The sequence below is a fragment of the Ranitomeya imitator genome, chromosome 6 (assembly GCF_032444005.1).
Source record: "Ranitomeya imitator isolate aRanImi1 chromosome 6, aRanImi1.pri, whole genome shotgun sequence".
NCBI lineage: Eukaryota > Metazoa > Chordata > Amphibia > Anura > Dendrobatidae > Ranitomeya > Ranitomeya imitator.
This window is the reverse complement of record NC_091287.1, coordinates 261,845,264-261,865,802: the sequence shown is the minus strand read 5'-3', so window position 1 is coordinate 261,865,802 and position 20,539 is coordinate 261,845,264.

Genomic DNA, 20,539 nt, shown 5'->3' with positions numbered 1-20,539 from the left:
CTTCAGATATTGGCTAAAAAATGGTAAACAAAACCAAATATTAATTTACAAACAAACATTACTAATTTACAAAGAAACAGTACTAATTAAGTAAAATGTTAAGTATCTTTTTTCCATTCTATACAAATTACCTCTTTTATTGCTTGGATACTGGATGGAGAGTGATGCTCAACTTGTCTCTACAGAATTCCTCATAGATTTTTCGGTTGCATTCAAATCAGGAGATTTATTTGACCACTAAATTACTTTCATCTTGCTCTTTAGAAATGCAACAGATGTGCATTTAGATCATTGTCATTTTGGATAAGTACCAATATACTGAGGATACTGATTGATGGTAGCATCTTCTCAAAACCAGGCGCTTCACTGTAGGCACCATGCATTTGACTAAATTTAATTTTCTAAATGTATTTTTGTAGATGAAATGCTTTATATTGAATGGGAAGATGCAACCATCACCCTGTGCATTTGATAGATGTTCACTTTTCCAACACGACAATGACTCAATAATACAAAACACACATCTGGTGCATTTCTGAATACACCTATGGAGAATTCTAAAGAGACAAGTTGACCATCACTCTCCATCCAGTATCTAGGCTCTAAAACATTTTGTTCTCAAAGAACGGAAATTTATAGATGCTGCAATTTGTCTCTAACTTCTTAATTCCCTGCCATGAAGACTGGGTGATGTCCTTTAAACATTATAAAGGTCAAGCAAAATAGTAAATGTAGTTGTTTTGATGTTGGGTGTATTCATTTTTTCATCAACTAACTTGCTTAAAACTGAAGATTTTGTACTAAAAGTTATAATATTAACCTTAATTTCATCTTATGTGTTGGAAAAATGCTTAACAAGCTCTGACAAATAAAGCTTGACAGCAATCCAAAGTCGTCTCTTTATGCATCATGTATTTTGGAGAAATTTGTAATATTTCCAATCCAGGCAGTTAAGGGTTTTCTACAATACAGTTGTTTCATGTCCTGTACCTCAGCTCTCTTTCATATACTGGAAACACCTCAAGGTACACTCGAGTGCATTAGATTAATAAGGCTAGGTTCACATTTGCGGTTGAGTCTGCAGCATATTGTCCGCAACTGCAAACGCATGCAAAAACGTATGCAGATGCGTGATAAAGCAGCGTTTTTTATCCGCATCAGCTTACCCATGATGGGAAAAAAATGCTACATTTGCACACGTTTGCATGCGTTAATGTTTATTTAAGCGCATGCGTTTGATAGGAAAACACTTTTCAAGTAGAATTTCCTTGAAACAAACCATGCCAAATTGGCATGGCTCATGGGATTTCTGTATATAAACCATTCTACAGATAAAAACCTTACATTTTGCTACTGTATCCAGCATCAAGATGGATCTTCGCATGGAGAGTTTCTATCGGAATCTGTTTTTGGATGTCAACTTGTTTCTTTCGTTTGCATTTGCTTGTGACAAAAAAGAGAAAAACAGAGAAGATGATGTTGGTACTTTTGGCAGCACCCGATTCTTTAACTCTGACAGAGCCGTGGAGCCTACCACTCCTTATTCAGTGAGATCTGTGAAAACCCATAGAAATATTTCAAGTACATGAGGTTGTCTCAAAACAGTTTCATGGAATTGCTGGTCCATGTACAAGGAACCATCAGCAGGCAGGACACCCAGCTCCGTAGAGCGATTCCTGCTGAGGAACGTCTGCTGGTGACACTAAGGTAGGTAATATTTAAACATTAATGCCTGTCATAATTCTTATTGTTCTCCAATGTACTAAATATTTTTCCCTTTTTTTGTTTTGCTAAAATGCTGTCCAAAATATTATTGTTATAAAAGCCATGTCCTTTTCTTTTTTCTTTTTTTTTTCTTTCTCTGTTTTGTAAAACCCCAGACAAAAGTATTATTGTTCTGATTTATTTTTTCTTTCTCTGTTTGGCAGATTTCTGGCTACCGGAGAGAGCCTATCCTCACTCCATTTCCAGTTCCGGATAGGAATTTCCACACTATTTGTGATTGTCGCAGATACCTGCCTTGCTTTGTTGGATGTTCTCTATGAGGAATTTATCCCCCTACCTACCACGGAAATATGGCAGGAACATGTCTTTAAATACTGGCAAATTTGTATTTTCCCCAACTGTTTGGGAGCAGTGGATGGAAAAGATATTAGAGTTACCAAACCGGCTGGAACTGGATCCGTGTACTTTAATTATAAAAAATATTTTTCCATAGTGCTCATGGCGATAGCAGCTGTAGACTGTAGGTTTGTCGCCATGGACATTGGATCTTTTGGCCATGGTAAAGACATTTAAAAACTCGGACATGGGCCAATGGTTGTATGGCATTCATTTCAATTTCCCCCTGCCACAACCTCTTCCCAACACTCAAGGCTCACCAATGCCATTTGTTGTGGTTGAGATGAGGCTTTTCAGATGTGTGGAAACCTTCTGAAACCGTACTCCAGTCAAGACTTGACACACACAAAAAGGATTTTTAATTACAGACTGACCGGGGCATGAAAAACAGTTGCGTGTGCCTTTGGTATCCTTGGCTCAAAATGGAGCATTTTAGGGACAGCCATTAACCTCAAAATTCAGACAGTTGATAAGGTTGTCAAGGCGTGTGTGGTTCTGCACAACTACATAATAGCTAAAGAATGACCCAACGTTGAACTTGATGAACCTGTTTCTAACCTATTCCTAGATTACCATCATCACCCTCTAAGGACAATAGTTGAAGCTGCCCAAATGAGGGATACATTTGAGTCCTACTTTGTTTCTGAGAGTGGACGTCTGTTCTGGCAAGATGAAATGGTTTAGTGTTCTTGTAATGTTGTGTAATGTTATGTACCTGTAATTATTAAAATGCGCTTTTAATGTTTGCTGACAATAAAACACCTGTTCCAAGTGCCCTCTATATTACAATAATTTTTTTTAAAGTTTAATAAGGTGATCACCGGTTCACAACTACAGTTTTTATAAAATGCACTTGCTGTATCATGCAGATTGCATGAGACAGGGATTGGATTATAACCAAATTGGGTTATGTAACCATTGCTTTACACTACACCTCCTCTGTCTGAGGTCAGTGCAATGATAGGTGACGTTGGATTAGCTCCATCGTCTGTTCAGTCTGAATTTCTATATATTAATGCAGAGTGAAGAGATGATGGAGCTAATCCACCTCATATCTTTAGTCACCTGCCCGTGTGTCAGAACTAGTGCACTCAGGATGCTGTATTAATATACATTTTTGGAGGCTTTTCAGTCCTCTTTGTGTTTTTGCCACCATCACAGACACAAGAAGCAAAGCTGCAGTGTAAAGCAAATAAAGAAGAGGGGCAGTAGATTGCGTGTCATAGAGCTACGAGGTGGCAAAAACACAGTGTGCGTACATGGAACATGTGTGTTGCCGATGTGTGTTGCCGGTGATGAAAGAGAAAAAGAACAAGCAGTGATTGAGGAAAAACAACACAAATTTATTTTAACAATAATAATAATAATAATTTAACTTTTACGAACCAATGATGGGGGAATGTTATGGACCTGGGGGGTGTGGAGCTGGGAGGATTCGCTTAGGTGGACGATGAAGGGGTTCCAGGGGAAGGGCTAACTAAACTTGTGGGGTCTGGGAGGTCAAGGATGGAAGTAAACACATTAGGAGTGGAAGCATGGGATGGGAGAGAAACATTGGAAATGGAGAGAAAAACTGGACAACACAGACACATTGGGAGATGAGGGTGGAGGTAGTACGACACTTCTGCTGGCACGAGTCTATTTGAGTTTCTGTCCCATTTTATGCAGCAGCTTTTTTTGTGTCTCCTTGGGAGGGTGGGAGTGGTGGGGTCAGCAGGTAATTCAAAATGTGGACCCAGCCTGGTGATGGCATGGACTGCCATTCAGGATCTGGAGGCGGCCTAGTGGTGGTAGCGGTGGACAGCCGTGCAGGATCTGGAGGCAGCCTAGTGGTGGTGATGGTGGACAACCATGCAGGATCTGGAGGCAGCCTAGTGCTGGTGATGGTGGATAACCGTGCCAGGGTAGGACTCGGTATGGTGGTGGTGCTGGAGTGGCTTTCAGCAGCATCCGGCATGGTGGTGGCAGTGTAGTGGTGTACAACAGGACTGGGCATGGTGTTGGCCATACAGTGGTATGCAGCAGAACTCAGTATTGAGGTTAAGTCTATAATTTGTGGCACAGGTGGAAATACCACCTGTGGCTGCTGGAAGTATTGAGTCTGCTGCATAGCCTGAACGTAAGCAGCATTGCAGGCCTGCATCACATTGAGCTGGGGTTCAGGCGTAAGGTGTTCCGACATGCCCTGCTCTATCTTATTAAAAAAAATGGTGTGCTGGTCTCTGGAGGTCGGCTTCCAGATGGATAAGGTGTTGGTTGATATCCTGGAAAAGTGTGTTAATATGGGTCAGACCTCTTTCCAGTCTATCTCCCAGCACCTTCAAGCCATTCTGGAAGACCAAGCTCAAGTGAATAAACTTGAGCATGAGTGACCTGTCCGAGGCCTTCTGCCGCTGGTGGGAAGAACACAGAAAAAAGAGGCAGGGGACTGGGACAGGGGAACACCTGAATGACCAGCTGCCTGTTCTCCAGACTGTGAAGGCTGCCAACTTGCTGCTTTGCTGGTGGATGGCTGGGACTGGTCCGTGGCTGTTCAATTTGAGACCGCTCCAGAGGACGATCCAGGTTCGAGGGTGCTGCTATGGTTCTGTGAAAAGAAAAGTAAAACATTACTACCAAAAAATAACAATTGTAAAAGCTTTAACTCCTGTGGAATAGAAAAATTCAGATTAGTGAATACGACACAATGGAATACAACACAAAAATACTTACATTCTCAGGCCTCAGGAAAAACAGCACACCACTGCGAACTTGAATCTCCTATCTCAGGTCCTTTTTGAAGTGATCCTTCATTGAACACCAACAGGTTTTCACTTTGCTCACTGTGAATAAGGAAAAAAATTGTTAAACAATGCACTTTAGGCTGGGATCACACAACCGTGTGTGATGCAAGAACCTCACAGGAGTTTCTCGCATCACACACAGTTGTGTGATCCCGGCCTTCAGGTTCACTGCCGCATCACACCACACTGCAATAATTATGAAAAGCCTTTCTGACTCATGATGTGGCGTTGTCCCAGTCATCCATCAGCGCTTTGGCCACCTCATTACACAGCTGCCGAATCACCACAGTGTCCGAGTGCTGCTGCCCCCAGGTGTCCCACAACGCAACTCACTCCAGCACCAGGGTGATGAGGAGGTCGTTGTCAATGAATTCCTCCTCCCATTGTGGAACCTAGAAATGAAACAAATACTTTAAGGTTGGAAAGATAAAACACTTAAAAAAAGGCAAAAATAATTTAAAAAAATTAAAGAGTACCAAAAACAGACAAGAATAAATAAAAACAGTCAAGAATACTTACACGCCATCTTGCCACCGGAACTTGGGCCTGAGCCTGCTGCTTCTGCTCATCTGCACTGGAATGGTTCTGTAAAAAGAAAAATAATTATTTTACCACATGTGTAATAGTGACAGTGAATACTTACCAATCAGTACAAATGTACTCACTTCAGTCTCCCGTCCACTCTGTGAGGTCTGGTCTTCAGTGGAGGACATGATTAGAAATTCTGCAAGAGAGACAGATATTTTATTGTACTGCCAATCCACCTGAAGACCCTCGCTCTGTAACAAATAAAAAATAATAAACCAACAATATACATACCTTCCGTAGATCTGTAACGTCCCACGTTGTAAATCCATCTGAAGGGGTTAAAATATTTTACAGCCAGGAGCTCTGCTAATGCAGCGCTGCTCGTGGCAGTAAAACCCCGGGGAATGAAGGTAATGTAGGTCAATGACCTGTAGTTACCTTCATTCACGGTGATGCGCCCCCTGCTGGATGTCCTCATATGACCTCGAGCCTGGGAACTTTTCCCACGCTCCAGGGACATCCAGCAGGGGGCGCATCACAGCAAATGAAGGTAAATATAGGTCATTGACCTACATTACCTTAATTCCCTGGGGTTTTACAGCCATGAGCAGCGCTGCATTAGCAGAGCTCCTGGCTGTAAAATATTTTAACCCCTTCAGATGGATTTACAATGTGGGACATTACAGATCTACGGAAGGTATGTATATTGTTGGATTATTTTTTATTTGTTACAGAACGAGGGTCTTCAGCCAGTGGATTGAGCGTACAATAAATTATTAAAACAAACGGTGTGTTTATTTCATTAAAAGACTTTTTAATAATGTGTTTGTGTTTTTTTAACTCTTTCATACAATTGGATTAATAATGGATAGGTGTCATAATTGACGCCTCTCCAATATTAATCTGGCTTAATGTCACCTTACAAGGTGGCATTAACCCTTCATTACCCCATATCCCACCGCTACACAGGAATGGGAAGAGAGTGGCCAAGTGCCAGAATAGGCGCATCTTCCAGATGTGCCTTTTCTGGGGTGGCTGGGGGCAGGTGTTTTTAGCCAGGGGGGGCCAATAACCGTGGACCCTCTGCAGGCTATTATTATCTGCCCTCAGTCACTGGCTTTACCACTCTGGCGGAGAAAATTGCGCGGGAGCCTACGCCAATTTTTTCCGCGATTTAACCCTTAAATTTAAAAGCTAGAGCACTGAAATTTTGCACATACACACTACTAACATTAGTAGTGTGGAATATGCAAAAAAAGGGGGATATGACATGGTTTACTGTATGTAAACCATGTCACATATCATGTCGGGTTTTGGCAGGAGAAATAAAAAGCCGGTAATTGAACTACCGGCTTTCCTGCTATGTCGCGCTGAAGTTAATATATATATATATATATATATATATATATATATATGTGTCTGAATGACATATATATATATATATATATATATATATATATATATTTATATATAAAATGAAACCCGACTTTTCATTAGAGATCTCCGACCCCAACCCGATCCCAGAGTGGGATCGGGTCGGGTTTCACGAAACCCGACTTTGCTAAAACTCGGCGACTTTTGAAAAGTGCCGATCTGTTTTGCTCAACCCTAGTCATAAGTATTCAGCCCCTTTGCTCAGTATTGAGTAGAAGCACTCTTTTGAGTTATAACAGCCATGAATCTTCTTGGGAATGATGCAACAAGTTTTTCCACACATGGATTTGGGGATCCTCTGCCATTGTTCCTTGCAGGTCCTCTCCAGCTCCATCAGGTTGGCTGGTGAACGTTGGTGGACAGCCATTTTCACATCTCTCCAGAGATGCTCAATTGGGTTTAGGTCAGGGTTCTGGCTGGGCCAGCCAAGAATGGCCACAGAATTGTTCTGAAGCCACTCCTTTGTTATTTTTGCTGTGTGCTTATGGTCATTGCCTAGTTGGAATTTGTACCTTCGGCCAAATCTGAGGTCCAGAGCACTCTGGAAGAGGTTTTCATCCAGGATATCTCTGTACTTGGCCACATTCATGTTTTCTTCAGTGGCAATCAGTCGTCCTGTCAATGCAGCTGAAAAACACCTTCATAGCATGATGCTGCCACCACCATGTTTCACTGTTGGGATTGTGTTAGACAGGTAATGAGCAGTGCCTGGTTTTCTCCACACATACCACTTAGAATTATCATCAAAAAGGTCCATCTTCATCTCAGCAGACCAGAGAATCTTATTTCTTATAGTTTGTGAGTCTTAATATGTTTCTTAGCAAGCTCTATGTGGGCTTTCATATGTCTTGCACTAAGGAGAGGCTTCCGTTGTGCCACTCTGCCATAAAGGCCTGACTGATGGAGGGCTGCAGTGATAGTTGTCTTTGTGGAACTTTCTCCCATCTCCCTACTACATCTCTGGAGATCAGCCACAGTGATCTTGGGGTTCCTCTTTACCTCTCTCACCAAGGCTCTTCTCCCATGATTTCTCAGTTTGGCTGGATGGCCAGGTCTAGGAAGCCTTCTGGTGGTCCCAAACTTCTTCCATTTAAGGATTATCAAGGCCACTGTGCTCTTAGGAACCTTGAGTACTACAGAAATTCTTTTGTAACCTTGGCCAGATCTGTGTCTTTCCACAATTTTTTCTCTGAGCTCCTTGGCAAGTTTCTTTGACCTCATGATTCTCAATTGGTCTGACATGCACTGTGAGCTGTGAAGTCTTTTATAGACAGCTGTGCGCCTTTCAAAATAAAGTCCTATCAGTTTAGTTAAACAGAGCTGGACTTCAATGAAGGAGTAGAACCATCTCAAGGGGGATCACAAAGAAATGGACAGCAAGTGACCTACAGTGGGTACAAAAAGTATTCAGAGCCCTTTAAATTATTCACTCTTTGCTTCATTGCAGCCATTTGGTAAATTCAAAAAAGTTCATATTTTTCACATTAATGTACACTCTGTACCCCATCTTGACTAAAACAACAGAAATGTAGATATTTTTACATATTTATTAAAAAAGACATTAGCTTAGCCTTCCACAACAGTCAGGATCTATCATGTGACATCTCAGGAACATTAATTGCTCACCCCTGAATTAGATAGCTATTAACTGAAAGATTGTCTGACTGACGCTAGCTCTCCTGATTCAGCTGACTCGCAGGCTAAAGAGTTTTGTATTCTCCACATCAAACAAAAAGGATGAGCTGATTTAATTCCAAACACCCAATCCTTATGTCCCCCAACATAATCTATCTGTGAATAGTTAAGAGGCGTATCTTTATGTTATGTGCATGGAGGACTTGTGACTGCTGCTCTAATAATTTGTTTGGGAGCTACTATACATCTGTTAACATTTTCAAATGATGAACTATATGAAAAAACAAAAACAAAGACTGCCCACATGGGTCATGTACAGTCTCTGAACATATGTCACATAAATTACAAGTCTCAATCAAGGAAAATGCACTTCACTTCCAAATATTACAGCTCATTCGTATAAGGGGAAATAGTGGATCAACAAAGTCTTAAGTATGCCATCATAACAAACGTGCATTTATTATTGAGCAATATGAAAACAAATTATCGCTACCCAACCCAATTTAAATGCAAAAAATGGAAGCATTAGAATGATTGAGGCATGTTTTTTTGTTACAACGTAAGACTGAGAAAAATACATCTTGTGAAGTCATTTATTTCTATTTATTTCTCTGCAACTATTCATGCAAGTTGAGTTATTTAATACTTTTTGCTACAAACTTGAAGCAAAACAAATTGATTTACTTCTTCCAGCAAATAGTATCAACAATGACATTAAGTTCTTGTGTTCTCCTGCTGCGTGTCGTAGCATTTTCCAGTGTCTATAAAAAAAATAAGTATACAGCTTTTTCAACAATAGTATTACATTTTCTATATTTTTATAATTACTAGAATTCTAATTAATTTAAATAAAAAATAACAAATCTTGTGTTTTTTTTGCAAAGTGTTCATATAACGTACAGTATATAAAATGTGATATTCACACCACTTAGCTATTTACAAACATTGCAGTGTGCAGTTAGGAGCTGGATGGTCACCGAAAGACTTATGGCACATAGGGATATAGTTTATTGTTATAAGTGTCTTTTCAGTATGGCAGGATGAAAGCATTGTCTGTTGTTGAAACAATTGCCATGTTTTCTGGTTCTGCATCATTTTCTTGACAGCTAAGACCATTACAGGGTGTTGTGAGAAAACAGTGATAAATATTTTAAGAAAATAGAAGAAAGTGAACAGGTAGACATGTAATAGCTTCAAATGAAATTGGGATCTTATACTGAAAACATGCGCTAGACACAGATAATTATTGTCTTCTGCCTTAAAACATGCACTCGACATTACACCCCAGCATGTGGACTCTTGTAGTAGGTAAACTATTTATTATTTAAGGGTGCGTAAAGCAGATAAATGTACATATTGTACTAGATGAATGAGACTAAAGAATAATATGGGTGGTCAGTCCCAGATATACATCAAATGAACTTATAATAACTAAATATTTCAAATGTTTCAATCAAAACTACCCACGTCTAAAATCCATTTTCTTAAAGTGGACACATAAACTGTAATTAACATTTAAAGAGTAACCATCATTTTAATTTTCATTTCATAATTCAATAGTAGACATGAAAATAAGCAACTTTGTAATAGTTCTTATCAGAGAAATCTGCTGTTAGGGCTAGCGGAACGCACCAAATAATTAGAAAGATAGAGTAAGGTGCGTTCGCAGCCCGGGGGTCCACCGTGCAGAGATGGAACCTGCTGCTAAGTAATGATGGACTATATGGCAGTAGAATATGGATTCACACTCGAGTTAACTTCACCCAGTATGAAGAAAGCGAACTCTGTTGCATCACAGGGCCGCGGTACCGCACAAAGAGCGCAAGCAAGGAGTCTCAGGACTCTCTCCCTAGACTCGGGATTAGAGTACAACTAGACCTCTTGCGCTCGACACCGCAACTGGGGTGTCAGCGTAACCGAAATAATAATTTAGATGCACCGGAGTGCGTGCGGTGCCGCTCTGGCAGACGCCACTAACCACCCAGGCATGGGTAAGGAAAGCGCTGTGAAAGCGCACAGCGCCGCACTGGCAGTCACAGCAATTTGATGAAGTTCTGTGTGTCACGTGCTGATAGCTATGTCAGATCAGCTAATTTCTGTAATAAGATTTATTAGAAATGTTCTTATTTTCATTTATACTATTGATTTATAAAAGAAAAATCAAATAAAAATGACAGTTGCTCTTTTAAATACGTTTTATTTTTAACCAAAAAGTACCGTATTCAAAGTACTCAAGACCTTTTCCAAACCAGTAAAGGTTTAAAGTTCTTGAATGCGCCTTACAGATTAAAAATGTGTCATTGAGGTTCTTTTAACTAACCCTTTTATTAAATACTAGATGGCAGCCCGATTCTAAAGAATCGGGAGTCTAGAATCCATATATACTTTATTTATTCAAATGTAAGAATAATACAATTAATAAATAATAGTAAGAAAGAACAAAAAATGGCTGCACTCACCAGCTCTTGACAATTCTTGTTATTTAAGGTACAGTTACACAGGATCCATGAACATGCTTATGAGGGGAGGGATGAAAGACATCAGACTTAGCACGCTGTTTGCGCTTACGTGCGGCATCGGCGGCTTTTCGCTCTGCATCATTACCATACTTTATATCAGACCTGATCTTACGTGCGCCATCATAAGCTTTGGACTCTGTGTCATTAGTATACTTAACAGTGTCCATGCGCTTGCATCTATCCTCTGTACTCTTGTTAGCACGCTGTTTGCGCTTACGTGCGGCTTCGGCGTCTTTTTGCTCTGCATTATTAGTATACTTTCTATCAGACCTAATCTTACGTGCGCCATCAGCAGCTTTGGGCTCTGTGTCATTAGTATCCTTACTATTAGAGCTCATGTTGGCTAAGCTAAACAGCTTTAAGCGTGGTGGTGGCAAACAACAGGTTAATAAGAGGCAGTGTCAGGTAGTAGGAAAATAGCCAGTTAATAATAGGCAATAGTTCTTTGCAGGAATGCAGATATTAATAAATAGGCAGTTTATATTGCAGAGAAATTGCTGGGCAATAATGGACAATGTCCTTATGTGGCAAATAATAGAGCAATATACCCAATGTGGCAAAGAAGAGGTTAATAAACGGCAGTCTCTCAGTATAACAGTCAGTGAATATTAGGCAGTATATGGAGAAAACACCAAACAAAAGTTCAAAATTGGTGTGAAAATGTCACTGAACCACTTCACAACTAAATATATATAGTTTTGGTAAATGGTATTATCATTTTTTTGACGAAATTCGGCAGGAGCTTGAAGAGCAACGTCACTGGGCCCGCCTCCACGCAGTAGAAACTTGCTGTGAGGTAAAAATTCAAAAATCACACCAAAATGGCGGGCGGAGTGTGTCACAGTACGGCACGTTTCTGATTGGTCGCTCGCAGCAGGCGGCAACCAATCAGACACTGGACACTGTTGACGTCACTTATCTCCGGACATTAGCTCCGGACATTAGCTCCGGACATTAGCTCCGGACAGGAAGTTGGCACAAATTGCAGGAAGTAGTATTCTAGGCAATTATATATTAGATAATGATGCAATAATACATATTTTCTAGGTTATTATAACGTTACAAAGAAGCAGTTGGTACTATTCAAGCAAACATGTGGCCCTACAGCTAAAGTTTGAAGGGAAGTTTCCCTCTGTAATGGACATCATTTACAGTGACTGCAGTCAAAGATTAGATTATGTTATAGTTATTATGGTCCTTACTGTGATGATACTAATGATACTAACAACCTCTTCTCCATATCTTCAATTTTTTCTCAGAGGCTTTCTTAAAAATATAGGTTTTGGCACCCTTCGGCTGCAGGTCTGGCTTTTGGCAAGTAACTAATACCCACACTGATTTAGATATTGTCAGTTTGTGCCAGTAGAGCAAATTTAGCATGCATAATCAAGTTGGAAATGTTTCCATGTTTGTTTTAACAGACACAAGAAATAATTCACTGCTAGGTACCTCTAATGTTACTTCATTTCCTAATAAATTACCAGCAATGGTACTACATAGATATCAGGAGGTCATGAGGAAAGCACCATAAGAAGAAGACTGTCCAAAGAATCATGTGAGGATGGAAAAAGTATTAATGTTCATGAATACGGATGAGTGAACCCGAACGGTAAACTCCAAATGGAAGTCCGTGTTCCTGTTCCAGTTCGCCAGCCTAATAAAGCCTGTTGAAAGGCTCAAGCACAGCCAATCAAAAAGCTCTCAGGTGAGGGGCACTTCTGGCCCAATTACAGCCATGCTAAATATTGGCATCACTGTAAGTTGTCTGTCGCACCATGTGACACGGCATGTATAAAGGCTGGATCACAGCAATTCTGACACCTGGTGCCTTAACTGCCTGGTGTATAGTTCAATAACAGTCTGGTGCAATGTGCCCTCAAAGCCTTGTGTGGAGTGCCATAACAGTCTGGTGCAGCAGGTATGTAACACAGCCTGATACAGTGTGTCCTTATTACAGGCTGGTGTAGCATGACCATATTACAGGTTGGTGTAGATTACCTGTAATAGAGCCTGGTGCAGTGTGACAGTGATACAAATTGTTGTAGCATTCCCATAATACACACTAATACAGTCTGGTGCAGCGTGTCCTTAAAAGAAACTGGTGTTGCGTGTCCATAATACAACCTCATACAGTGTGATCATAATACAGGCTGGTGCAGAATGTCCATAATTCAGGCTGGTTTAGCTTACCCATAATACAGCCTGATGCAGTGTGACCATAATACAGGCTGGTGTAGCATGCCCATAATACAGTCTAGTGCAGTGTGACAATAATTCAGACTGGTATAGCTTGCTCATAAAAGAGCTTGGTGGAGCATGACCGTAATACAGGCTGGTGTAGCATGCCCATAGTACAACCTGCTGTAGCCTGTCTGTAATACAGGCTAGAGTAGTGTGCCCGTAATACAGCCTGGTGCAGTGTGACCATGGAACAACCTGGTGGAGCATGACTGTATTACATGCAGGTGTATCTGTGGCACCCCTAGGGGTATTTGCCACAAAAATAGTTACCGACAGTAAGTACAAATACTAAAATAGCAAGACTGCACTACCACCTCCGGCCAGAAGGGGGAGCTCCAGAGACTCCCCTTGATCCATTCTGGTCTGAGAGAAGAAATGGCAGTTGGGCTAAGGAGCTGAAAGTGAGAGGTCATACAGTTGAATCTCTAACAGCCCTGTGACTGTTACCAGGCCTAAATCACCGGCCTGAGGAGAAGAGGGATAGAGAAAAAGGACATTGTGAGAACCGGGTAGCATTAATCACTACCCAGAACAGGCGCAAAGACGGATACCGGATCCGTGGCTGTATTCATTATATATAATACAGCAACCGGAAAAACGTGAGGTGATATCAGCTTCACTAGGGCCGGACGCAGCAACAGACACAGAGTTCAGCGGTACTCCCAGAGGGGGTAAACCAATAAAAGGACTCGGGTTGCCCGTCGAACCAGGACCCGGAGGGGACAGATTGGGCCGGCAGCCAGTTCACATACAGCAGCAGGGCCACACAGAAATTGCGCACAATAAGAGGCGAAGACCCCGGCAGGGTCAAAGTAACTCAGAGTTCCCATACAGACTCCGGTGACAGGACTGGTTGTAAATCCTTTTATGTTAAAGTAAACTGGTTAAACGTTTCAGTGCCTCAGTCTTTCATTTGGACAATAGCCATCTATCCAGGATCGGGATCGTCACCGCTGGGAGAACCTGCTGCTGATCAAGTAAGTGCCTGTCCCCTCATGATACCCCTTACACTGTGCATTGCCTGAGGCCACAGCATCGGGTCAAGCCACCCGTGACATCCCCCTCAAGAGACAGACCCCATTGGTCCGGTGCTGGGTATCCCGGTCTCCTGGGCGTCACAATTGGCGTCACGAACAGGATCTAGCCAGCCCGTATACCGGGTATTGTGTGCCGTGATTGGAGCCCAAAACTGTGAAAACTGGGATGAAAAATCTTGAAAATTGACTTTATTAAAGAAAAATCCATTCCCCATTGAAAACTATTGAAAGTGACTTTTCCCCATTGGTTATAATGGAGTAAAGATGGCCGCCATCCCCTGAGGTAATCACTTCATAACCGTTAGGCACGAGACTGTTAATTGAGCTACGCCATTACCTGAGCCCCAGTCTAACTGAAAAACTTCAGAATCCGCCATTACTGAGCGCGCGGCGGGCGGGAGCAGCAGGGGGCGTGTCATTGTGGGCAGCACCAAGCTGAGCGCTCTGACATCAGAGCAAGGGGAAAATCGATCCTGCTGCACAGCGGAACGAATCTACACTATCCCGACGGAAGCGGAGGACCGGAAGGGTGCGGATTAACTAAGGGGGCACAGTATGTCGCAGCACGGAGACGCCGCAGCACCCGGCAACGCTAATGCAGCTGAAAGACAGAGTGTCAATAGAGAGTCCGGTAGCACAGCGGTGCAAGGAGTGGCGCCCATCATGCCGGTGCTGATGCCATATACCCCGGGTGGCCCATGGCTTCCAATGTATGAAGGTGAGCCTAATACCCTTGACGATTTCAGAGAAAAGATGCTGGCCCATTTTGACATGTTCCCTGTGGGTGAAGTTCAGCGTGTTAGTCTCCTGATGATGCAGTTAAGTGGCCATGCTAAGCGAGAAGTCACAGCATGGGCAGCTGATCTAAAAGGCACTGTTGAACGCATATTTGCTGGATTAAAAGCTACATTTGAAACCACGGCCAGCAGCAAAGCTAAAATACGATTCTTTAATTGCAAACAAAAAGCTAATGAGGGCGTGAGAGACTTTGCCTTAAACCTGCAGGAAGCCCTTAAATCACTTACACTGGCTGAACCCATTTTTAACACCGGAGCGGATAAACTACTAAGAGATCAATTTATTGAGGGACTCTACACCCCTTCTCACCGGGGGCATGTGAGCATGCTTGTTTTTAAGAACCCTGAATTGACATTTGCCCAATTAAAGGAGAGCGCTATACGTCTCCAGCTGGCAGAGGCACCTCGGGATCAGGATCCTGTGCAACCCATGGCAGAGGCACCTCAACAACAGGGAGTGCCAGTGACATCAGCTATGTCTGGGGCCATTGCTAAGCCCCTGGGGCCCAGTACTAATGAGGCTCTTCAACAAAAGCTTGACTCTTTAGCTGATGTTGTTGCTTCAATGGCTAAAACCATGCAGGAGATGAGAGGACACAAGATGGAGTTGGCAAACTGTAGAGAGGATGTTCCATGGATGAGACCCCGGAGATACCAGACATGGAGAGGACGACCCCGCGACCGCTACCAACCGGATGGACAGCCCATTTGCCGCCGTTGCCAGCAGCCGGGCCACTTTGCACGAGATTGTGATTTAAACGGGAATCCCCTGGGAATGCGGGCCGCTTCGCAGGAATGAACTTTCAAGGCCCAACACCCTGGCACGAAAGGTACATCGGAGGACGACCCATTATCCCTATCGTGCTGGACGGAATTCCCCTCAACGCTTTGCTGGACACAGGTTCCCAGATTTCATCTATACCGTATATCCTTTATAAGAGGTACTGGGCTGATGCAGATATTGATAAAGGGCCCTCTGATGTTGAACTAGATATATGGGCCAGTAATGGTAAGTTGGTACCGAAACTAGGATTCAGGGAGATGACCATAAAGATTGGTAAAGTAGAACTGAAGAAACAGGGTATAATTGTTGTTGATGTTGACCGGCGGAACTGTGAACCAACTGTATTGATAGGAATGAATGTGTTAGAGAACTGCTTTTCCGAAGTCATTTCTGTCTTACAGCAAATTGCTGAAACTGCCCAATCCTGCCAGCAGAGAGTTCTCCGGAGGGAAATAAAAGTATTGATGTTAAGGCAACAGGTAGAAGTTGCAGGTGGAGAAATCGGCAGTGTGAGGGTAAGTGATCCAACGTCTATTGTAATCCCACCAAAAACAGAAATGCTGGTATGGTGTAGAGCAGCCATTGGTACTAAGGGACGAGATTATCAAGCCTTAATAGAACCAGTGTACACCGACAGCAGGCCCACTATACTCACAGCACGAGGGATAGTCGAGGTACACCGGGGACGAGTGCCGGTACGACTTTTGAACTGTGGAGAGGAAGAGGTCACTTTGCCAAGGTATGCTACAATGGCAAAGCTATATACTGTTGACAACAATGCCATCACAACCATTGAGCCCTTAGAACCAACCTGTCAGGTGGAAGGCAATGGCTCAGATGGAGAAATGGAGGATTGGTGCCAACAGCTACACGTGGGCATAAATTCAACACCTACCCATCAAAAACAAGGGGTGTATAGGCTAGTGACGGAATATGAACAAGTCTTCAGTAAACACCCATTGGACTTCGGACGGATAGAAGGGGTAGAACACACAATCCCCACAGGTGACCATCCCCCAATAAAAGAAAGATATAGACCCATACCGCCCGCTCACTATCAATGTGCAAAAGATATGCTGAGGGAAATGAAACAGGCCGGGGTAATAAGAGACAGCTGTAGCCCCTGGGCGGCCCCTCTAGTGATTGTCAAAAAAAAGGACGGAACCATGAGAATGTGCGTAGACTACCGGAAGATTAATAACATCACCCATAAAGACGCCTACCCCTTGCCTAGGATAGAAGAGTCCTTAACTGCTTTGAAATCTGCTAATTATTTTTCCACCTTAGACTTAACAAGCGGGTATTGGCAAGTCCCTGTGGCTGAGAGAGATAAGGAAAAGACGGCATTCACCACACCAATGGGTCTATGTGAATTTAATCGCATGCCGTTCGGACTCTGCAACGCATCCGGTACCTTCCAGCGGCTGATGGAATGCTGCCTCGGACACAAGAACTTCGAGACCGTCCTCCTGTACCTAGATGATGTGATCGTCTACTCGAAGACTTACGAACAACACTTAATAGACCTGGCAGAAGTGTTCGAAGCCTTATCCAGGTATGGCATGAAAGTCAAGCCATCCAAATGTCACCTTCTCAAGCCAAAGGTACAGTACCTGGGACACATCGTGAGTTCGGAGGGAGTAGCACCAGATCCCGAGAAAATAAGCGCCATAAGGGATTGGCCAAGACCTACCAGCGCAAAAGAAGTGAGACAATTCCTGGGATTGGTGGGTTACTATCGCAGATTTATAAAAGGATTTACCAAGTTGGCAGCACCCTTGCAAGACACCTTGGTAGGGCAGACGAAGAAACCTTCAAACCGAAACCCTCCTTTTCAGTGGAACGACGAAAGGGAAGACTCCTTTGAACAACTAAAGAAGGCACTAACCGGAGAAGAGGTTCTGGCATACCCAGATTACCATCAACCTTTCATCCTCTACACCGATGCCAGTAATGTGGGGCTAGGAGCGGTGCTGTCACAAAAGCAAGAAGGTCGGGAGAAAGTCATCGCCTTTGCAAGTAGAAAGCTCCGGCCTACTGAAAGAAATTCAGAAAATTACAGCTCCTTCAAATTGGAACTACTGGCAGTAGTTTGGGCTGTGACGGAGCGTTTCAAACACTATCTGGCCGCTGCAGAATTTATTGTCTATACTGACAACAATCCGTTGACCCACCTGGACACAGCCAAATTAGGTGCGTTAGAACAGCGATGGATAGCCCGGTTATCTAATTACAACTTCATAATCAAGTATCGAGCAGGTCGCAAGAATGGAAATGCCGATGCCCTATCCCGGATGCCACACTTGAGAGATGTAGAAGAGGAAACGGGGGAGCTTGAAGAAATTGAACTACCAGCCTTCCATCGTCCCAAGGGAAAACATCATCAGTCAAGTACCTATCAGAAACAACAAGAGGTGAATTTTAATCCGTTAGCACACCATAGATGGGCTGACACCCAAGACAGCAATCCGGCTGTGAAGTTGGTGAAGGAACTGTTGACTGAGCAAAGTGCATATCCCGATGAGGATGCCCCAGAAGAGACGCATCAACTCTGGAAAGAGAGAGGCAAAATGTTCCTGTATCAAGGGAAGCTCTGTAGAAGATACACCAATCCGAAAACACATGAATTGGTTTGGCAGATTATTGTGCCTAAACAAGATGTGAAGATGGTCCTCGAAGCTTACCATAATGGTGCTGGTCACTTCGGTTGGAAAAAGTTAGAAGTACTTCTAAGAGAAAGATTTTATTGGGTCGGGATGAGAAAATCAATCGAACAGTGGTGCAGAAATTGTGGCCCGTGCAACCTCAGAAGAAACGATCAAAAGAACCAAAGAGCACCACTGCAGCCCATAATCACCAAACAACCACTTGAACTTGTAGCCATGGACCACGTGAAGTTGACACCAAGCCGGTCCGGCTATGTCTATGCCTTGACCATCGTGGACCATTATTCACGTTTCTTGGTAGTAGTACCCGTAAAAGATCTGACAGCAAAAACAGCAGCCAAAGCGTTCCAAACGTACTTTTGTAGACCCCATGGATATCCGGAACAGGTTCTCACCGACCAAGGTACAGCCTTTGAATCAGAGATCTTCAGAGAATTCTGTAATATGTATGGTTGCAAAAAGATCCGGACGACGGCCTATCATCCACAAACAAACGGCTTATGCGAGAAGATGAACCATATTGTAATAGACCTACTAAAGACTTTACCTGAGACAGATAGGAATCAATGGCCAGAGAAATTGCCTGACTTGGTGGATCTGTATAATCATGTCCCGGTGAGCTCCACCAACTGCACCCCAGCTTACCTTATGCGTGCAAGACCCGGCCAATTACCAATCGATCTAGAAATGGGAATTCTGAAACCAGACGCAGAAGTTCAAGACTCCAATTGGGATATCATACGGCAAAAGCAGTATCGCCAAGTGCAAGAGAGTGTGGAAAGAAGCCTTCAGCAAACTAGAGAAAGACAAGAGCGAACTTTCAACCAGAATGCTCTAGCGACCCCATTAAGACCGGGTGACCAAGTGCTCAAGAGAAATCGTCGAACCAATAAACTGGACAATCAGTGGGAAGCCGTACCCTACACAGTTTTACCAACAAGAGTGGATAATCCTAAAATGTGTCTCATTAGCAAAAACGGAGGCTTAACATCTGTACTAGTGTCAAGAGACAATCTTAAATTATGTCCGGAAGCATTGAAAGAGCCAGACGTTGTCCAGCCAGAACCAGAAGTTATTCAACCCATACAGGTTCAACCAGTAAAGGAAAAAGAAGAGGAAGTGTATCACACCTGTATAGGAGACTTTCCCAAAACCCTACTAACATACCATGGTGCAGTAGTGGTTCCCATGGTGGCCTTTTACCCAACACCGAACCCAATACCAGAAGTCCCAAGACAGGAAGAGGCTGACCCCGTACTACAGGAGGTTCCAGGCCAGGAAGAACAGATTCCTGATCAGAGTAATCCCATTCACGGTGGACTTGCCAACTCCATAGTCGTGGAATTATCTTTAGCAGAGCGGGCAGATACTACATCCGCAGTAGACAGTAGTACACCACATGAAGAGACACCGCTATTACGTAGATCACAGCGTAGTACCCAGGGTCAATTACCGGCCAGGTATGCAGATTACCAACTATAAAGCTCATAATGTGAATTGTATATATGTTATGCCGTATATAGTTAAACAGAAAATGTAGTATAGTCATTGCTATCAGTCTGCAACGTTTAAGCCCAGTGCCTACAGAGACTTGTCTATATGAACTTATTGCATATTCTTGAACTTTTTATCAGCCCGGAGGCACTAAATCAAAGCTCCGGAAAGACTGCTTTTTGAACTTTGCTTTTTGCTCTTTTTGAACTTCCTTTAGACTTTATATTGATAACTCCGTTGGAAAAATGGAACTAAATTCCTGGACACTAAGTACAGTGCCGTTCCTAATACCTTCAAGGATAGAACTGTATTAATGGACGCTATTTGAAGTGACTTTTTACAGAACTCTATTTTTGTTTCCTTGAGTGGTTTTTGTAACTTTTCATTTTTAAGACTCTGTACATATTAATTGTTATTTCAAAATGTTATTGTCCCACAGTCCCGGAGTACTGTTCTTAACTAAGGGGGAATGTGGCACCCCTAGGGGTATTTGCCACAAA